Source organism: Sinohyriopsis cumingii, chromosome 7 (genome assembly GCF_028554795.1).
Source record: "Sinohyriopsis cumingii isolate HCF-2022 chromosome 7, ASM2855479v2, whole genome shotgun sequence".
NCBI lineage: Eukaryota > Metazoa > Mollusca > Bivalvia > Unionida > Unionidae > Sinohyriopsis > Sinohyriopsis cumingii.
The window spans coordinates 30,541,555-30,563,141 of NC_142967.1; positions in this window are offsets into that span (position 1 = coordinate 30,541,555).

Consider the following 21,587-nt stretch of genomic DNA (forward strand, 5'->3'; position numbering starts at 1 on the left):
TATTGTTTTCATGAACCACATAACCAGGGGATATGAAACGTGGTGTGTTGCAGCCCTTCAACTTGGCTGCTAAATTTGCTGTGTGAACTTGTTGGTTCTTATTTAGCAAACATGATTAGTATTACCATCCAAGGCAAGGGTTCATAGTATATACTCCGGTAAAAAATTATTAATCTTGATCATTTTGTTGCAGTGTTGTGAACTATTTGTAAAACGTTCTCTTTTAGGTTCTGGAAGACAGGCAAAATTTAGTTCACATGAATGCCAAGTTTTAAAGAGCAGCTTTGGTTCGCTTTTGAAAAGAAAATTGTACCCGTCTGGTAGACATATCAAGAGATGTTTGGAGAAGCATCCCATCTTACATGGAAGGACCAAGGAACAAATAAAAGCCAAGCTTCAGCATTTGATGAAAAAGTGTAGACATTAAAAATACTGAAATGTAATTAACACCAATACAGGGGATAGAGCAAACAAGGCTCAGACTATCTGTAACCAATCATTGTTAATTGAGTGTGATTTAACAAAACACTTCTTTTTTATTTCAAATTTGGGTATTATTATTATATGAATTTTGTTCCACTTAGCATTATCAGAGTATTTAGTTTTGTCTTGCCTAAAAGCAAATGCATATGTACACCCTTACTTAGTCGCCTTGATTCTTCTTAGGTCCATGATAAAAGTTTGAAGTGGGTTTAATTGCACTTGGCCTCAAAGGAGGGGCAGAATTTGTACATTCTTGATTAAGTTTTTGCATTCGGTTAGGTTTTTTTCACACTGTATAAATACTGAAATTATGAAACTTGGTGAGGGGATGCATCTTGATGAATATTACACCTCATACAGGGTTCCCACTCAACTAGAAAAAAAGCTAATTAGTATTTCTAAATATTGATTGAAATTGTGGAAAAACAGAATTTGCAGAGAAGGCCCAAATGACCAGTGTATTTGAAGTAGGACTGTTTTTTCAGTGGTAAACTTCCCATATTAATTTGTGTTTAGTGTATACTGTGGTATGTCACCTTAAACAGGTTAACTGTGTATTGTACATGTGAATGAGTATGGAAATCACAGGATTGGACAATGCAGCTTTGCATCAGAGGCCTTAACCGTAGTGGCTAATCCTGACAATTATTGATGCATGGGCTTTGTATATACAGCTGGCTGTGTCACTCCCAGATTATTCAAACCATGTAAAATCTGGATTCTAGGGTTTGACAATTATAATATCTTGTGAAGCAGATTTTAACAAACAATTTTTTTAACCAAAAAAAACAACACTAATCTTAGGTTTTATCAACTTTTATCACCTCTACATTGATATCATAGAAAAAAATGTTTGTTTTTATTGTTTTATTTCTTTTACGCTCTGCCACAGTAGGTAGGAAGGTGGTTTCACAGGATACTGGCTAAATAGTGCTGAGTAAAAGTAAACATTTTTAATTTTTGAAAATTTCGATGTTAAAGATGAAACCTTTTTTTTTTTAAATCTAGTTACAAGGTTTCACACTGTCGGGAAAAAGTCAGGCCACTTTTTTTTTTCCCAAATGTGAAAAGTCCTTTGAAGTTTGCAGATATTTATGAAAGTCTGGAAAAACCCATGAATTTTCTGCCATCACTTCATAGAAACAGTTACATAAGCGAGTCATAACTGAACTGGTCGTGTGTTAAATATATTGAGTTTTGACCAGAATATTTGGAGGTTGCAGTATGGATCATTTAGGTGCTTGCCATAAACATGTATTTAATCAATTCAAACGCTCATTGGATTAGACTTGTCCAGTGGACTGGTGATTTCAATTACATCTTGCTATTGGTATCTTTTCTTATATGGAAAGTATGAAAACCAGTCTAGCTTCATATTATGAAGCCAGCATAATGGCAGCAAAGTATAAGATGGCCTAGCAAACTTAAATGCAGTTTATTGTTGGGAAAAAGACACAAAATGAAGGAAAAATATCACAGCGAGTGACAACATTGCCTCAGATTAGCCCCATGACCATTTCTGACAAAGGACCCTGTCTGCCACACCCGCAGCAATATTTTCCTTCAGGTTATTAATGTCTTTTCAGCATTAAGCTCACATCGAGCACCTGTGATTATCATATGACGCTATGGTAGCGGAAAATTCCAGTTTTTTTTATAGGCAGTTGCTCCAACCCCACAACCCAATCTAAATGTCCAAATGTGCAATATGGAGTGGGAATATTTGGAGAAAATCTGGATTAGAAAGCTGACTGCCTTATTTTTAAGTCAAATTTATAATCAGAAATGTCAAATCTTGGAGCTGAACTTTGCTGCTAAACTGTTACACTGTAACGCATAGCTTTTAAGTAAAAATTTTTCAGATCTTAAAAAGGTTGCAGGAGAAATGGGAGAATGTTGTCTCTTGTATTACATATTAAAAAATTATACGAGACCTTGTGAGAATCGGTAGAAGTTTGGGGACTGGTTTATCACATTACAAGCAGACATTGATTTTACAGAAAATTTAATCCTTGTTTTTATAGTTGCATGTAATTTTGAAGGTGTTTTTGTCAAAATTTAAATCAACCATTTTGTAAGTAGGTTTTCTAATTGATGGAATTTTAACCCAGTTGTCTTTAGCCGTTTAGATTGTTTGAAATATCTTATTTTGGGTTTTATTGGCACATATTAATGCAGAGTTTAAACATATTTCATTACAAGATGAAATTCTAATACTTTGAATTTATTTTTTATATTGTGATAGGAAATGTTTACTTTGTATGAGATGCGTATAGATTGCTATCTTGATTTACTATCGATTATTCTAAGTCGTTTAGAATAAAAGGTTTGTATTCTGTAAATTGAAATGACTTAATGCCAATTTATGGGAATACAGTGGTCAAACTTATTTCGTGTGATATAGTTAGTGGTTTAGTCCATGACGATCTTTTCTGACTTTAATGTTTTGGTAGAGTTTTGAAATAGAAAGTTTTGATTATTCTAAGTTCTTTAGAATTAAAGGTTTGAAAGGAAACGAAGCTAATTTGTGTTCATTATGTTGTTTCCTCATACCAACATCATGCAGGTCAGCAAAGTAAAGCTAGAGTTTGTATTCTGTAAATTCAAATGACTTTACATGCAAATTTATGGGAATACAGTGGTCAGACTCGTTTCTTGTGATAAAGTTTGTGGTTTATTCCATGATCTTCTTTTCTGACTTGGATGTTTCATTAAGAGTTTTGAAATAGAAACATCTTTTGTTTTTAAAAAATGCATGTTTTTCAAGGCCAAAATGTTCCTTAATTCCGTTTAATAATGGTCATATGTGAACTGTGAAAAATTTATTTCATCCTGGAAATTTATCTTCAAAAATAGTGTGTGAATCATGTACTTAGAAAATGGGCCAAGATCACTTTAGTCTGAATTTATTTATGGCATAATTTTCCTTGTAATATCAGCAGACGAGAAGAGACAATGGGATTAGCTGTGGTCTGTCATCCATCTTTTCATATGGTGGCACAAAGTATGTAATTGCAACTCCTGAACTACCTTGAGGACTTTAATTAAAGAAAATATATTACAAGTTAACCAACTTTGGCATTCCACTTGGCTACCAATGTTTTTCAGTCAGCTGCAATGGTGGTCACAGAATTTTTAAAACGAGACCGTTTCATTGTCCCTGTATATACTTGAGTAAAGAAAATGGCATTAGAGGAAATATAGTACAACTAAACCAAGTGAACTCTAATCTGCAACATTGTCAATATTCGCTGCCGGCTATATGTGATGTTTCTTTAAAATGTAGCCTCTAGTACCTTGGTCAACTGACCTCAAAACAAGCTTTGCAGCACTGATTCTTCAGGCTGTAAGAAATCAACCACCCATCAGGATCCATCATGAATTGCATGCCCAGTGTCTGACTAGTAGAATCTGATACACAAGCCTTTAAGCAAGTCTACATACAGAGACTTTATAAGGCTACCCACCATAACTTGAATACCCTTTTCCCTTTTTTTTAATTTGTTGTTTGAATATAGTATATCAAAAATGCACGTAATTTTCTTGTAATATCTGCAGGAAAATGTATTAATTACCTCTACTGGTCACAGACCAGAAGAGCTTATGAGATGTCATTCGTACATTCACATATTAGCACAATCTTGTTTACTCTTGTTAAACTACTTGGAGGATTTCCATGAAACTTCAATGCTCACATTCATCCCAAGGTCGGGTTGGTACTGAATGATATTGGTGACGTGCAAACCTCCAAAATTGCATATCACATCCTAGCCATCCTGAAACTATTATCACTACTCCGGAGGAATGCATTTCAGTGATGTCCAGAATAAAAATGAAATTGATCAAACAGCCAATATGACCACAATGGCATCCATCTGGTAAAACTTGTCACTACTGCTTCTGAATGGAATGTCATATCAACATGGGGTTCTTGCCAGAACACTTTATGGTGTCTAGTTCATCCTAATAAAAATTGTGCCGATCTGACATCAATTATGACAAGTCGTATCAAATGGGCATTTCACAAGAAAACTTCTTGAGATGTCTGCTTGGTCCAAAATGAAAATGGAAATATCCGGATTTAGTGTGGTTGTCATGGTGACCAGCTTGAAAGCCTTGAAATTGCTTCTTATGGATGGATGGATGGTCATGTCAATAACGAGTTTTAACCAAAAAGTTATGATATCCAGTTGATCTGGAATAAAAATTGTGCCAATATATCTAATAAGGCCAACCCCATTGGCTATCGAGAAAATCTTGTTATAGCTCCAGAATATCAGAGATGGTTGAACACTGCAGACAGAATGACGTAACGACCTTCTTTTCCTCCAGAAGATCGTCAAACCCTTTGAGGGATTTTGTTTTTCTGTGACACCAATCTGTTATAATGACATGTATTCATTGTAATGGGGGAGGGGTTGAGAGAGAAATAAATGTCCATTGTATCCAAATATTTCAAAGAATATTAGGACTGTTACATTAAAACATATGTGGGACCCCGGGAAGGCACTTTGAAAGTGGGGTACTCAACCATAGATGAAATTTAGAATTTTCATATTTAAATAAAATTCTGTAAAATCAAAGTACACTGGCATATATTTTGAAAAAGCTGCCTTCTCTGGGTACCAAGTTTGTTTAAATAGCCTTCAGAACATTCAAAGTTTATATCTTTTACTGTGTTGAAAGGCTTTTGTTTGAATGCTAATAAATCATGATATACAACATTTCAAGGATTTGGATTATTTTTATGCATTTCTGCTAATGTGGAAGGGCCTTGTCGTGTTACCCTTATCCATACACTTGTCTGTCCTTCTGTCACAGTTTAGTAGGTTTTGCGTTTGGGTCGTTACGCACCTTGGCATGTACAAGGGTCTTGGTAAATACCACATGTATCTAAAAGTTATAGTGCCAGTCATTTGTGTGCTATAAATTCATATTTAGTTGTCTTTTTCTGTCACACTTCATGAGTATGTTTCTTTAGCAACCATTTATTTTGGTGTAACATACTCTATGCAAAGCCGGATGCGGGAGGTCGTGGGTTCGATCTTTGGCCAAGTCATAACAAATACTTACAAAAATGGTACTAACAGCTGCCTCACTTGGTGCTCAGCATTAAGAGGTTAGTGTTGGGACTGGTGTCAGGATAATGTGACTGGGTGGGACATGCTACATGTCTGCAGCATGATGCCCCAGTGTTTATTCATCACTATAAACTGCCACACTATAGACTACATAGCGATATGACTGAAAAATTGTTAAAGCTACGTTAAAAATCCAAACCACACACACTCTATGCAAAGCTCCATCAAATATTTACCCACCTTGAAAAATGAAAACTACATGTCCATTACATTTCTGTCATATCTGCTTTAGCAGTGGTGATGTGGAGGAATCATTTATTATAATGTTGGATGTGGTGGTTTCAACACTTGGTTTCATTTTTTTTTTTTTCAGTACTATGATAAGTTCAGAGTGCTTGGGTAATTGCTTTTATATTTGGACTTGGGGGGTGTGCGAGGCCTGGGCCTGACGTCCCGCTTGCCAAAGGAAAGTGAAGCGTCTTTCATAGCCTCTCCTTCCCAGGTGTAGTGATCGCCGCAGGACCACTGTCACGCTCTGCGGGGCAGGGGGTTACTTGCATATGGCCTCTCCTACACTATTGTGTCCACAGCAGCACCTTCACGTGGGGCCCCTGTTTTAACAGAGCCTGCTCTGTGGCGCGACCGAGTGCCCGGCGGTATAACTGGGTGGGCAGACTGGGCTCGTTAGCCTTGGCAGGCAACCAGTCTGAGAGAAAGGAAACTATTACTCCAAACCCGGGCAGATGAAGCTCGTTAGCCTTGTCAGGCAATTCATCTAGGAGAAGGAAACTCTGATTCAAAACCCACCAAGTCCCATCCATTGGATTATGGCTCCACTGCCTTGTGGATATCTTCGGGAGAAGGAAAGGCTACGGGAGTAAACCCAGACAGAAAATCCGGAGTGGAGCCCCTAAGGCGGCTGGGGGTTGACTACGACTTCTTCCGGCAGCTCCTGCATCCAAACTGGTGCCAAATGTCATGCTCAGCATTCCTTTGGACCCCACCAGCAAGGACGAGAGGGGGATCCTGACGTCTGGGCAGCCCAGGATCTCCATACTCCACGCCCAGGCTTGCGCCCTGGAGAGGACACTCCAGTCTCGCTTCCGAGTGAGGAAACAACACGGAAGCTGACAGTTTACGGGTTATAAGTCCCACCCTATTGGCGTAAGGAAGGGGCGCCACGGGTCAGCTTTGACGGTGGGAGGGATCATCGTGTCCCACTGGCCAACTATCGCCCGCCTCAAGCCGGGCAGCCCCCGGTCAATAAGGTGCTGACCCGCCATCGTCTGCCTGCTCCAGTGGATGTCTGGAGCTCATTGTGTTATTCAGCATGACAAGCAGACGGTAATTCCACACCAAACAAAAGAAACAAGAAACCAATAAAGAAGACTCCAGCTCTTCGATTTGCAAGCTGGAATGTGCGCACCATGTGTACAGGCATCTCCGACGACCTCAGAGAAGTGGACGACACCAGAAAGACGGCCATCATCGATAGAGAACTCACAAGACTAAATATCAACATAGCTGCCCTCCAGGAAACCAGGCTCGCCTCTAGTGGCTCCCTCAGAGAGGAAAACTACACCTTCTTCTGGAAAGGTCGAGAACCAGAGGAGCCCCGCCAGCACGGAGTGGGCTTCGCCATAAAAAACAATCTTCTGGCCTCGGTTGAACCTCCCACAGGAGGCACTGAGCGTCTCTTGTCCATCCGCCTCACTACTGTTTCAGGTCCTGTCAACATCATTAGTGTCTACGTCCGAACCCTCACGTCGTCAGAAGATGCGAAGGATCAGTTCTATGGGCAGCTGGATGAACAGATTAAAAGATGCCCCAAAAACGAACCACTATTTCTCCTCGGCGACTTTAATGCCAGAGTAGGTGCGGACCACAAGTCATGGCCTACCTGCCTCGGATATCATGGCACTGGAAAGACCAACGAAAACTGTCAGAGACTGCTGGAGCTATGCACCTACCATGGCCTGTGCGTCACAAACACCTTTTTCAAGTATAAGCCACAACACAAAGTGTCATGGAAACACCCCAGATCTCATCACTGGCACCAACTCGACTTGGTCATCACCAGGCGCTCTGCCCTTAACAGTGTCCTCTCCACCAGAACCTACCACAGTGCAGACTGCGACTCCGACCATGCCCTCGTGGGCAGCAGAGTGCGATTACAGCCACACACACTACACCGCTCAAAACCAAAAGGACATCCTCGCATAAACACTGCGCAGATGTCAGTTCCTGCCAAGGTGGAGGAGTATGTGTCCGCCCTGGACAAGGCTCTCCAGGACCTGCCTGAGCACGACGCTACAGCCAAGTGGAAAGCCATGAAGGGTGCCATCTACAGTACAGCTATGTCAACGTTTGGCAAGAAGAAACGACCCAGCCAGGACTGGTTCAACGCACACCTATCAAGGATGGAACCACAAATCGAGGAGAAACGAAAAGCCTTCATAGCTTACAAAAAATGCCCTAATGAACAGACGCTTGCTGCTCTGAGAAGTGCCCGAAGTAACACCAAATGCATCGCTAGACAGTGCGCGAACGAGTACTGGCAACAACTGTGTGAAGGGATCCAGCACAGTGCTGAGTCCGGACACATCCAAGGTATGTACAGTGGCATCAAGAAGGCTCTAGGCCCTACAGTGAAAGGGGTCGCTCCCCTGAAATCTTTGATGGGAGAGAAGATCACAGACCGTGGGCAACAGATGGCCAGATGAGTGGAGCACTACTCAAAGCTATACTCCCGAGAAACATCAGTCACCGATGCAGCCCTCAGCAGCATAAAAAATCTGCCCACCATGGAAGAACTCGACAAAGTGCCAACCTTAGAGGAGCTCAGCAAAGTAATCGACTCCCTTCCAAATGACAAAGCACCAGGTAGTGGCAGCATCCCGCCTGAAGCTATCAAACGTGGAAAACCAACATTGATTAAACCCCTGCATGAGCTACTTTGCCTCTGCTGGGAGGAAGGAGTAGTCCCCCAAGACATGCGATGCCACAATTGTGACCCTGTACAAAAACAAGGGCGACCGCAGTGACTGTAATAATTACAGAGGGATCTCGCTCCTGAGTATCATTGGTAAAGTGTACGCCCGCATCATACTCAATAGGCTGCAGTTGCTGGCGGACCGTGTGTACCCGGAATCACAGTGCGGCTTCAGAGCAGGCAGGTCAACGACAGACATGATCTGCTCCCTACGACAACTCCAGGAGAAGAGCAGAGAGCAAAGTCAACCACTCTACATGATGTTCATCGACCTCACCAAGGCCTTTGACTTGGTCAGCAGGAAGGGCCTTTTTGAACTTCTGAGTAAAATTGGTTGCCCCCCAAAACTCCTCAGCATGATAATCTCTTTCCATGCAGATATGAAGGGAACAGTCCTGTATGATGGATCCTCCTCAACCTCCTTCCCAATTAACAGCGGCGTGAAGCAGGGCTGCGTGCTGGCACCAACACTTTTTGGGATCTTCTTCTCCCTGCTCCTGTCCTACGCCTTCGACACGTCCACGGATGGCATATATATATACACACCAGGTCCAACGGGAGGCTGTTCAACCTGGCACGACTGCGCTTAAAGTCCAAAGTGAGAGCTGTGCTCATCAGGGAGATGCTTTTTGCAGATGACGCAGCTCTTGTGACCCACACCGAGGAAGCCCTTCAGAGGCTGGGAGACCGTTTTGCTGATGCTTGCATGCAGTTTGGTCTCACCATCAGCTTGGAAAAAACAAATGTCAGCGTGCAAGATACCATTGCCCCTTCCATCAAAATCAATGGTGTCACCCTGGAAGCAGTCAACAACTTTACCTACCTAGGGTCAACCATCAGCAACACTCTCTCGATTGATATGGAGCTGGACAGAAGGATCGGAAAGGCAAACACCATCATGGCTCGATTAGCGAAGAGGGTGTGGGAAAACAACGCGCTGACAGAGCACACCAAGATCCGAGTCTACCAGGCCTGCGTTCTCAGCACCCTTCTATATGGAAGTGAGACCTGGAGTACCTACATGAGACAAGAACGCCGGCTCAACTCCTTCCATATACGGTGCCTAAAACGCATTCTGAAAATCAGCTGGCAAGACCGTGTCCCACACAGCGAGATCCTGCAGCGTGCAAGTAGCCCCAGCATGTACTCCCTGCTGAGCAAACGCCGCCGTCGATGGCTGGGACACGTCCGACGCATGGAGGATGGAAGGCTGCCAAAGGACATCCTATATGGACAGCTGGCCACTGGCACAAGAAGAATCGGACGCCCCTCACTCCGTTTTAAGGATGTATGCAAGAGGGGCATGAAGGCATGCAACTTTTCACCCGATGGCTGGGAAGAGCTGGCTGAGGATCGAGACACCTGGAGACTGACGGTAAACAATGGCATAGCAGTCGCTGATCCGAGGAGAGGCCAGTTGGCGGCAGAAAAACGTAAGAGAAAGAAGAACGCGGCAGCATCCACAGTAACGCAGACTTCCCAGCATATCTGCACCAACTGCAATAGGGACTGTCACTCACGTATAGGCCTGCACAGCCACAGCAGACGATGCCAACAGAGATAGACAATACCCCAAGGGCACTATTCGCATGGTCTTTCGAGACTGAGTCGCCAATGATGATGATTTGGACTTGAGCGAGTACTGCCCTTTTTATGTGTATATCCACACTCGCCCATGTAACCAAATGTCAAAGTCCTGATCATTTGAACATCTTTGTTAAGTTGTGTTACAGTTTTCCTATGCCACTGCAAGTCCCAGCTCCTTGTGGGGTTGCTTTCATATCTGGAGATTAGCTTAGGGCAGGATTTACTTTATGTGTACACACATCCCCACCCAAGAATGTGCCCCAGATCAAGACCATTTGAAACCTTTAGGCAGGAACTAGTCTTCCTTTGAACATCTTGTTGCGGAAATGGAGCCAGGATGACATAATTTGATACATTCACATCTGTGACATTTTGCATGTCTCGATAAATTTGGTGACATAAAATATCCACATGTGCACTGCACCATACCATCTATCTATCTATCTATATATATATATATATATATATATATATATATATATATATATATATATATATATATATATATATATATATATTATCTGTATGCCCGCCCACAAATGTGGAAGAAGCCTATTGTGTTACCCTTGTTGGTACATAACTCCATCAGTCAGTTTCTCAAACTATTGCCCATATGTATACAAATTTGTAATTTGTTATCCAGATTATGAAAGTGTAAGGTGGTGTATTTGTGTCTTATGGACACATTTTGTAGTTTCTCATTAAGTGAAATAGAATGGCCAAAAATTTAGTGAAGCAAACTTTCAAGTTGTCGAAATGTAGTTGATCTGACAGTATGGCGATTGTTATAAAAAAATAGCATAAAATCTTTAATCTCAGAACCCCATGACCAATTTTGATGAAACTGAACGGATATGACCCCTGAATTGAGGTCTTTAAAGTTTTTAATCGGCTATTCATTATGGCTGCCATTACTGACAAATAATACAATTTAAAACATCGTTTTAAAAACGTGTTGATTGGTACTAGATTTCACAGAAATGACTTGGTGTCAAAACGCTTCACTTTTACTCAACAGATACTGACATATTATCTGATATGGTCACTGTTACTAATAACTGGCATTAAAGCTTCGAAAAACTTGTCAAGAACTATGAAATTATAAAAATGATCGTTGCAACGAGGGCTTTCAAGTTTCCATAAAGGATGAGGACCATCCATTCAATAAGGCCACTGTTACCAAATTTTACAAATGTTTTGAGGGGCTTTTCAAGAATTGTTTGGCCACTTTAGATGAAATTTCACAGAAATTAAACTTAAGGAATTGACAGTTTGTAAAAATGTTAGATATCTAACATTTAGCTGGTTTTCCTTTATAATAAAAACATTACAAAAAATAGTGTAACATTTTGGCTAAATTGGTCCAAATTTCACAGAAATGGTTTTTGTATCAAAGACTCAGTTAGTAGAAATTATGCTAAACTGCCATGGCAGCCTGTACTAAAAGTGGATTCATTGAATTTATGAGAAGTTGCTGGGCCAGTTGGGACCAAAATTTCATAGAATTGATCTCTATATCACGAACTTTAAAATTCCACACAAACAATGTTGATCTGCCATTTACTTCAGCTTACTTCAAATAGCAGCAAAATTAAAATGACTTGTTCTCAAGAACTTGGCATTTTGGGAGAATTTCACAGAAATTATAACTGTACCAATGCTAATTTCAAGCTTGTATAAATATAGTTGGTGCTGAATTCAATAAGGTTCCTTTTACAAAAATATATAAAAATTAATATGTCAAGAATGGCTAGGCAAATGGACGTGCCCAGGGTTCTTTAAATAAAAATAAATCCAGTGAAATCTTTTGAGATTTAATTAGTGGAGACAAACTTTTCATTTAACCTGTAGGTCACTGACAAATTGTTAGTAAAGAATAATCAAACTTCGAAGCAGCTTAAACTTATATTTTATGGAGTAATGTTTTATTTCATGTCAAAAATATAATATAGATGTTTGATTTACCACAGATTAACAAGTTTTAATGTCATTGAAGGCATCTTAAGCAAAAAGACATCAGTTGATTATGTCAGCTGAGATTTGTTAGCGATCTTATTTTAATTGGATGCTTTGCTCATATCAGTGTTTACCAAACCAAAACCGACAAATAAACACGAGATGTAACAGATTAAATAAAATTCAGACTATTATTCCAAACTCTTTAGTACCGCTCAGGTGGCCTAGTGGTTAGAGTGTCCGCCTCGGATGCGGGAGGTCGTGGGTTCGATCCCCGGCCGAGTCATACCAAAGACTTACAAAAACGGTACTACCAGCTGCCTCGCTTGGCGCTCAGCATTAAGAGGTTAGTGTTAGGACTGGTCGGCCCGGTGTCAGAATAATGTGACTGGGTGGGACATCATGCTACATGTCTGCGGCATGATGTCCCAGTGCTAGACATCACTATAAACTGCCACATTGAAGACATCGTAGCGATATGACTGAAAAATTGTTAAAGCTGTGTTAAAAATCAAAATCACATCACATCACATCCAAACTCTTTCATTTGGGGAGGTTAGTGGCTTATCGTTATTGTGATTTTCACTTCATTTCACTTCCTGGTTTCACTATATAATTAAAATGTGAAATAAAAGTTACATGGTGCATGAAAACAAGTTTTCCAGTTGATCTTATAACTTGTAATGTTATTTCTTGATCTCTTTTGTTTTCATTTAGGCAGTCATATATTTCATAATTCTTCTTTTTGTCTCCTTTCTTGTACATTCATTTATTTATTCATTTATTCTTTTCCTTACTCTTACTGCTCCTACATGTATTCATTTGTTTGCACATTTCTTTTATGATTCATATTAGTTTGAAAGATGACTGGCTAATAAACCATTGGTGAAAAACTTTGCCCAGGGAACTTGAGAATCATGAAATATTTTGCATAAATGCCTCTCTCTCTCTCTCTCTCTCTCTCCACAAATAAAATTGTTTATGTATCCAAAATTTTCTTTTTCTCTAAATGAGAATTGTTTTTCACAGTGAAAATAATTCCTCACAAAGAATGATGCACTTTTAGGAGATGGTCAAGAACTTTCAGAGAGCCATAACATCTCAACAAAAGTAGATTCTATATTTTTATATTATATTTTGTACAGGGTTAATGTAATAATCATTCTTCTGTATAAAGATAAATATTCAGGTACAATTTATGTACATGGTGACATAACTGATGAAGTGTTTCTTACTAATGCTTGGCAGGCAATGTTAAAACTTTCGTAGAAAGCATGTTTTACATGAAGTAACAAAAACATTCCTGTAACTTTTCTTCATGAGGATTCGTGATAGATGGTCAAAGATTATCTCAAATGGTATTTATGTCATTGATATGATATCAAATCATTTGCCTCAATTCATTAAAAAAAAGTTGAAGCATTAAACAATTTTAAAAAGTGATAAAGTATCGTTGTGTTCATAAAGGTGCTGGTTAAACATAACTTCTCATCAAATTACACACGTGGGATTCACTGTCAATACTCCTTCATTGTCACACCATACATTATCTCACAAGAAGTGGAGAGTATCAGCTAATAGAAGGTACAGCTGTGTGACAGTCTATTTGGAACGAATTGCACAGACAATATCTTTGCACCAATGTTTTTCAGTTTCTAGAAATGATGCTGGTCTGTTAGTTGAGAAGTATTAGGGCCACCTGAACCTCTTGTTTGCAGTTTAAATTGGAATATTACAAAAGCTTTATAACACCAGTCTATCCTGGCTCTGCTCAAATTCAAGTTTTGTGTTCCTATGTCATTGCAAGACATACTTGCACGAATTTTGGATAGAAACAATAGATATTGGCATATTTTGAGATGCAAGTCATACGCTGCAGGTGCATATGGACAGAAGAACCTCTTTTTAAATAAAGTTAAAGTAGATTCTCCTGTGTATGTGGGAATTTGGTAAACAGAGCCTATGTAGAATGATATTTTATATTTGTCCAAAGAAACGTTATAAAGTCATTTAGTGTCTTAAATGTTTCATGGGTGTGTTGGAACATTTTTTAAGTGAACAACAACTTTCTCATCGCCGTGTTTGTTTACAACCAGAAACAATATAAAATTTGGGATAATAGTAAAAAAAATGAAATACAGTAGCAGTTCAAATCAAGTTCTATTGAACTTGAAAAAGGTATATGGGAACAGTCCCCATATATCTGAATTCTGTATATGAGTACACAAAGTTCCCAAATTACATGGGTACATATATGCATGTGATATATGGGAACAGTCGCCATATATCTGACTCCTGTATATGAGTACACAAAGTTCTCAAATTACATGGGTATATATACACATGTGAAATTCTCTCCATATTTGGGCACCTACTGATATGACTCAAACACCTACAAAACATCAGGCAGCTAATCATCTGGGAACATGGTGCTCCCAAGTGCCAGGTATGGAACAATGTCCCCAAAAACCATTCATTATGGTATAAGTAGTAAATGGGGATAGATTAGCGTCAATGGGAATTAGCATTACAGAGACCCCTGGGACAGATTAGCGTCGAGGGAAATTTAACATGGAGAAAAATCGTGGGTCAGATTAGCGTCAAGGGAAATTAACATGGAGAAAAATCGTGGGACGGTTTAGCGTCAAAGGAATTTAAACAGGGTGGGACTTTATAGCGTCAAGGGAAATTGAACATGGGATCTTTTTTTTTTTTAAATTTTTTTAAAAAAGGGCTAGGCAATGGAAAGGCTATCTCTTTTCGAGAAATATGGCTGGCCCTGAAAAGGGCCTTTGGGTTTTTTTCTTCTTCTTCTTTTAACTTCTTAACTTTCTCCACCATCCTCTTATTTTGTCCATCATTCCTTTCTTCTTCTTTTCTGTTTCCGGCAGCCAGTCTGGGTGGCCCATGGCCCGGAACTTCTCTTGGATTTTCATCCAGTTTGTGTTCAGTTTTTCTAGTTCATCCTTTTTTTTTCTATTTTCTTCTTCTTTTCTTTCCTTTGACCACTTTTCTTTGATCTTCTTGACCTCTTCGGTCAGCACATTCCTCATTACTTCTTCCGTTTTTGTCAGCTGGTCCAACCCCCATTTTACATATCGCCACTCCGTCCAATTCAATATCTTTTCTAAGAAGCACCCGACTTCGATGACATGTTCAAGTGCTTCCTTTAAACTTCCAACTCTTACATAAGGCGGGTCAATCAATCCTCTCAGTCTCTTTTCCTCCTCTTCCATCATTCCTGTTATTATCTCCTTTGCTTCCTTCAAATTATTAAAATAGTCGAGACACTTTTCTAATTTGAATTCTTTCTCTATCTTCTCCATGACAAACGTAACATCTACTATCCAATAATAAATGCCTATCAAATGATTCAGTAACGCTGTTGCTACCACCATTTTCTTTGTCTTTATTCCTTGGAATGGGTTCTAATGGCTAAACTCTTAGCTTTATAGTTAAAGCGCGGACGTGATGGAAAACATCCCCTAAAAACATAAAATTGATCTTACCTAGATCATGACCGAACAACGCGCGGACGTGAAGGAAAACATCCCCCACTTTTCTCATTTCATATAATCAAACCCAAACTATACTCTCCACATACGCTAAGAAACAATAAATTAACCCATAATCTATTATTCACACAAACATACCTGAGCTCTTACAAACACAAACACACAAACACATACCCTCACACAATTAAAAAAAAGAGTGTTTATATTCACACTACTCTACATACACACATTGGCAAATCGATAGTTATTTCTTTTCTAGAGTATTGGGTAGCCCTGAATAGGGCTGTTTTTTTGGAACTTCATGGACACCTGGTTAATGGTGGCACCTTCCAGGCCTGGCGCCGCATACACATCTTGTCCCCCAGTTACTTTTTACCTTTTTGGGGGAGAGAGCAGAGGCAGGATATGTGGCTTCAGCATCCCAATTTTCGGTTTCTGGGATTCTGAAATTTTTTTCTTCTCTCCTTTTCCTCCTCCTCCTCTTCTTTGTTTCTTCTCTCCTCCATTTTGTATCTTCTTTCTTCTTCTTCTTCTTTATATCTTCCCTCCTCCTCTTCTTTGTTTCTTCTTTCCTCCTCCTCTCTTATCCTTCCCTCCTCCACAATGGCTTCCGCGGCCAGTTCATTTAATATGCGCCTGGCATATTCCAGATGCACATGAAGTTCCAACAGTTTCGTCAGTCTCGTATTCATTTTTGGTGTTGATCAATCAACAAGGGTAGTTGGACTGCCGAATGAGTTTCAAGTTATAGTGAAAGCGCGGACGTGAAGGAAAACATCCCCCTAAAAACATAAAATTGATCTTACCTACATCATGACCAAAAACAACAACGCGCGGACCTAAAAGAAACACTCACTCACTTTTTTATGCTACCCATCACTATTTTAAAATTAGACTATTTACATACGCAAAGCAATCCAATCTAACTCCTAATCTACACCTCAAACACCAAAAAAGACATTATTTTAATCTACTATCCATACCAACCTACTTAACCACTTACAAACACAAACACACCAACACATACCCTCACATTTTTTTAAAAAAAGAGTAGTGTTTATTTTCACACTACTCTACCTACACACATTGGCAAATGGATTGTTATTTCTTTTCTAGAGTATTGGGTAGCCCTGAAAAGGGCTGTTTTTTTTTGTTTGCTATGGCATTCTTTTTTAGTTTCTAAGAATGCGATGTCCTCTGAGGATAGACTTTCTGGCGATAGGTCTGCTTCTTCAAAAAGAGAAGAACTCTTTGGTGTCGATACGACAATCGACAAAGCCTCTGCCAGCTTCAGGTTGCTGCTGCTGTTGTTGTTGTTGCTGCTGTCTCTGAAGTCTGTACTTCTCCGTCCATTCTTCTTTCTCCCTGTTCATTTCTTCTCTGAAGAGCTCTTCTATCAGGTCTTCAGTGATTTTTAACATTCTCACATTCTCTATTTCTTCTGGCTTCGGTATCAGACTGTGTCTGACCCTATGCAAATTCACGTAGGCTTCGTTGAGTTTAGCTAGTTTGGAGCACATCTTCGTAGGAGGATGAGTCGACAATGGATGGTTAGACTGGAAACAACCCGGTTCTTAAAGTCAAAGCGCGGACGTGAAGGAAAACATCCCCACGGTTTTCGAGTCGCAACGTTCAATGAGTGTTATGAGAGGGATAGTAAGAAATGAAAGAGCATCAATCCAACATTCTTATAGCTAAACAAAAGACAAAGGCATTTTTTTCAAAACACAACATTTTTTATTCAAAAATCACTTAACACTAAACAACAACTCTAACATTTTTAACAATAATCCAACAATATAACATCAAACAATTTTTTCAAAACACAACATTTTTTATTCAAAAATCACTTAACACTAAACAACAACAACTCTAACATTTTTTAACAATAATCCAACACTTAAAGTTTCTCCACTAGGTAAAGAGGGATAACAGTCTTCCATGGTTTCTAGTAATCTAGGATGACCTCTCAAACTGTTGATTTCTATGGTATTATCGAATTCTGCATACAGGATGACGTTCACCGTTTCATCAGGGTCTCGGTCTTTAAACTGAATTTCCACACGAATCTGGCCGGATTTTATAGGGTGGAAATGTCCCTCGTCGCTGCCTTGGTCTGGAGTGAAATCGAAAGCCCACAAAGCGTAGCCTCCTGCATAATCCTCGTACGTAATACCGTGACTGGTATTGGTTCCTAACTGTCCGGTGGCTTCGTACAGGGACAAGTACGATCTCAAGTAATTCTTCTTGGTAAAGTCAGGTTCGAAAGGTCGGGTACACAAGGTCTTGCCATCGCGACTGACTTCGATTTTGGACACGCCAAAGTGTTGAAAGTAGAAAGGATTTTTTTCGGCAGCTCCGTTGAAGGCTGTATTCTCGACGATACCAACGATCAAACGTTTGGGTAACTGTCCTTGGAACAGATGATCTTCGATCATGGATCGCTGTCCCTTGGGAATGGTGAAGGTTTTCACTTCCACGCGTCGTATGGGATACTTGGCGGTCGTTCTGCTCAACTTCTGACTGATGTCGTTTCCCACTTTAGGTAACACTTCCACACGGCGTACGTAGAGTCTGGCTTCTAGGATTTTGGTTTTGTAACCGTCACTATCAGCCATCAAATGGAAAGCGGCACTGCTACGATTCAGTCTCAGGCGGACATCCACCCCGTTCAGCAAATACTTTTCTTCCAACCACATGTCCAAATGCAAACGATCCATCAGTTCTAAACTTGTGTCGGCTCCCGTGATTCTCTTTCTTCGTTCTACAAATCCATCATTGTTATCTTTCTTTTCATCAGTTTCCAATATTTCAAACTTGGTAGGTTCGTCAGCTTCCCATACCACACAGGCATTGAGATGAGTGTTCTTGGCATCTATTCCTTACGTCAAGAGATTTTCCAGGTAGGCACGATAAGGGTAAGTATCCATGCTGCTACTGACCAGTTTGTTATTCAAGTACAAGTCCACTCCACTGAACAAGGAATGCATGAAATTGTTGACGGGAGCTACTGCTTCATCGTCTATAGGACCACCAGTCTTATCTAGAATTTTGACTTTCAGGTACAAGTAACTGCTATTCAGATCGATGTAATCTTCGGGCTGTCCTTTGATTTCAAACTCGATGGGAGCGGAATCGGTCAGTGAGGAGACGGGGTGAAATTCCACCCATTTGGATTCTTGCATCGTCATCATCGTGGGGGGCATGGCAAACAGATCCAGTTCCGTCTTGGAACAAGCGCAAGATTCTCAGTGCATCATTTTTTTTGTCTCTTTTCTCAGTAATCGAAAACGTCTAAGTCTCGAACGGTTCTTCTTTTCTTGGCCTTTCTCGCTTGAAGTCTGGTGAAAGGGTGTTTTCTTCGTCGTCTCTTTCTGCCTTGTCCTTGCTGAATGCCTGACTCGGTAGCGTGCAGGGCATTTATAGGTGTCTCTCGGTGACCCAAAATGTCTTTGCCCGTTTGCAGCAAGACATTTTTGCCTGCCCTCATGAAGGCTTCTTTAGGGTTTTGTTTGTCGATGATGACATTTTGGAGAAATTCTTTGCCTTGCGTCAGTGCCGCATCTTTCAAGGCGTGCAATCCGCGTGTCCCCATCGGTTTCAACACTGGGGCCACCGAACGAAAGGCCGATTTTAACATGTCTCCTAAGCCGTGTCGTCGCTGTCGAGCAACCCCTCGGTACACTGGATACATGACTTACTTACGAGTCGTGAGAGAACCGTTTTCGAAAATGGAGTTTCACCGAGACTTTTCCTTTGGTGAATGGAATATTTTATCCCAGATCTCCTTTTATAGCAATGTTGACCGTGTCCAAATACGACTTGCTGACAGGCAAATAGTGAGGATGGACGTGGTAAGTGTTTCCACCTTCCTCGTCAGCGTTCGTGACAGAATCTACTTTGAAAGGAATGACACGCAGTAACGGTACGGAGGTGTGTCCCACCACGTTGTACTCCACCACATCGGAATACACAAACATCAAATTCAGTCCTTGGTTCAGTTCTACCGGGGCACGAAATAACTTGCTAAAAGACTCGTTGTCGTAAACGATGGGTAATTCGTTTTTCTTGAGCATGGCCTTTCTCATGTCCATGTCTCCGCCCAACATGTCAAACAATTCAGGACAAAATAAAATGGACACGATTTTACTTCGTTCAAATTTCATCAAGAAGCGACGAGCTGCTTTGTGGTACTCCATGGTGACACTTTTGTTGACATGCTCCAAAGCTTTCAGAAACACGACATTAAACCTGGAGGCTATGGTGCTGACCAAATGTTGACCACTAAAATAATAGCCTGGGGGAATGAACAAGTGATAGGTGGTGTACTTTTGTGTACGGGTTTTCTTGTCATATTTGACATTGCTATCCATCCACTGTTGCATTTGCTCGTCATGAACTTCCACATCAAAAAAATTTTGATTGGGAAGGACATTGAGGACTTGGGTCGGGTGAATCATTTCTACTAAAGCCACTTCCCAATGGGCTTCGTGATCCAACTGGATGGCTTGAGGTAATTTGGCCGTGTAACAGCACAACGTGTTCTTGGGAAACACCTCCATCGAACTGTCACTGGGTAAAGTTAAGTAAAATTGGTTTTGGTGACTCATAATTCCAGAGTTCTGTGGCTGTCCGAGGGGATATTACTGGACGTCAGAGGCGTGTCTCCGTCTAAAATGGGGTTCTGATTGTGGTTGAAGTGGTGACTGGCACTGGCACTGGACACAAGGTTCCCGGGGTTCCCGTTCGAGGAGAATTTCAGGGAGGGATTAGGAAGCAGGTAACCGATGCAACTGCTCAATAAAATGGTCCACAATTGTTTGTCTCCTTGTTGCAAACTCAAATTGGCAATGGCTGCCCCGATGACACAATACACCACGAAGATTTGGCAGAAAAAGACGATTTGCGTTTTAGGCACACGTTCTCCACACCACACCCACAAAGGTTGTTTTTGTAAATCTTGCACAGAAGAACTAGGTGAAGAAGGAGTGGTCGACGTAGCTGCGTCTGCTGTGTGAAAGGGCATGATGGTCACTTCTTTTTATAGTCGATGACTTGCGAAGCGTCGATCCAAGAATCAAAACTGGGTGGATATCCTTTCCAACGTACTTTGACTTCTTTGACACGTCGTTTGCCCACTTTACGGGTTCTGCGTTCGAGAATGCTTTCGATGTCGTACACGTCGTCTTCTTTTTTGGTCACACGTTGTAACTCGGGCGAATAAAACGTTCCTTTGAGCACTTCTCCGTTCATGTCTTCCAATTTATAGACGGCAGGATGACGGCCATGCACTCGTCCAGTGACGCGAAACAATTCGGTGGTCCAGTTAGGTAAGTAACCTTTGTCGAAAGTGCGTTTGGTTTTGCCAATGCGCACCCAGTCTCCTACGGCCAACATTCCACTTTTCTCGAGGACAGCCCTCGTCGGGGACGTACCAAACAGACGCTCAAACACCAACACTTCGTTGTCGGGAGTCACGTCTTGCGGGGCACGTCCGATGCTTCGATGGTAAGATTGGTTGTACGCTTGCACCAGGTGCGGTAAGATGTCGATGTACTTCAGAGTGTGGTGATGCGTAAAATATTTCCACATGCGTTCTTTCAAAGTGCGTTGAAAACGTTCCACGATGCTGGCTTTGGTTTCGGGATTCTCGGTGGTAAAAAAATGAATGTCACGTTTCTTTAATTCTTTTTGGAAAGCTTGGTTCAAAAATTCGGTGCGTTTGTCCGTTTGCCATCGAAGAGGGTGACGACCGCTTTGTTTCAACACCCGTTGCAGGGCTCGCACTAACTCGCTGCTCGATTTGGAAGTCAAGGGCACGACCCAGGCAAATTTGGAAAAGACGTCGATGACACAAAACAAATATTTGTAGCCACGATTGTAGCTGGCCAAATGAGAGACATCGGCTAAATCGGCTTGCCATTGATGATCGATGCCTTCCACTCCGGAGCGACTTCTGGCAAACTTGCGTCG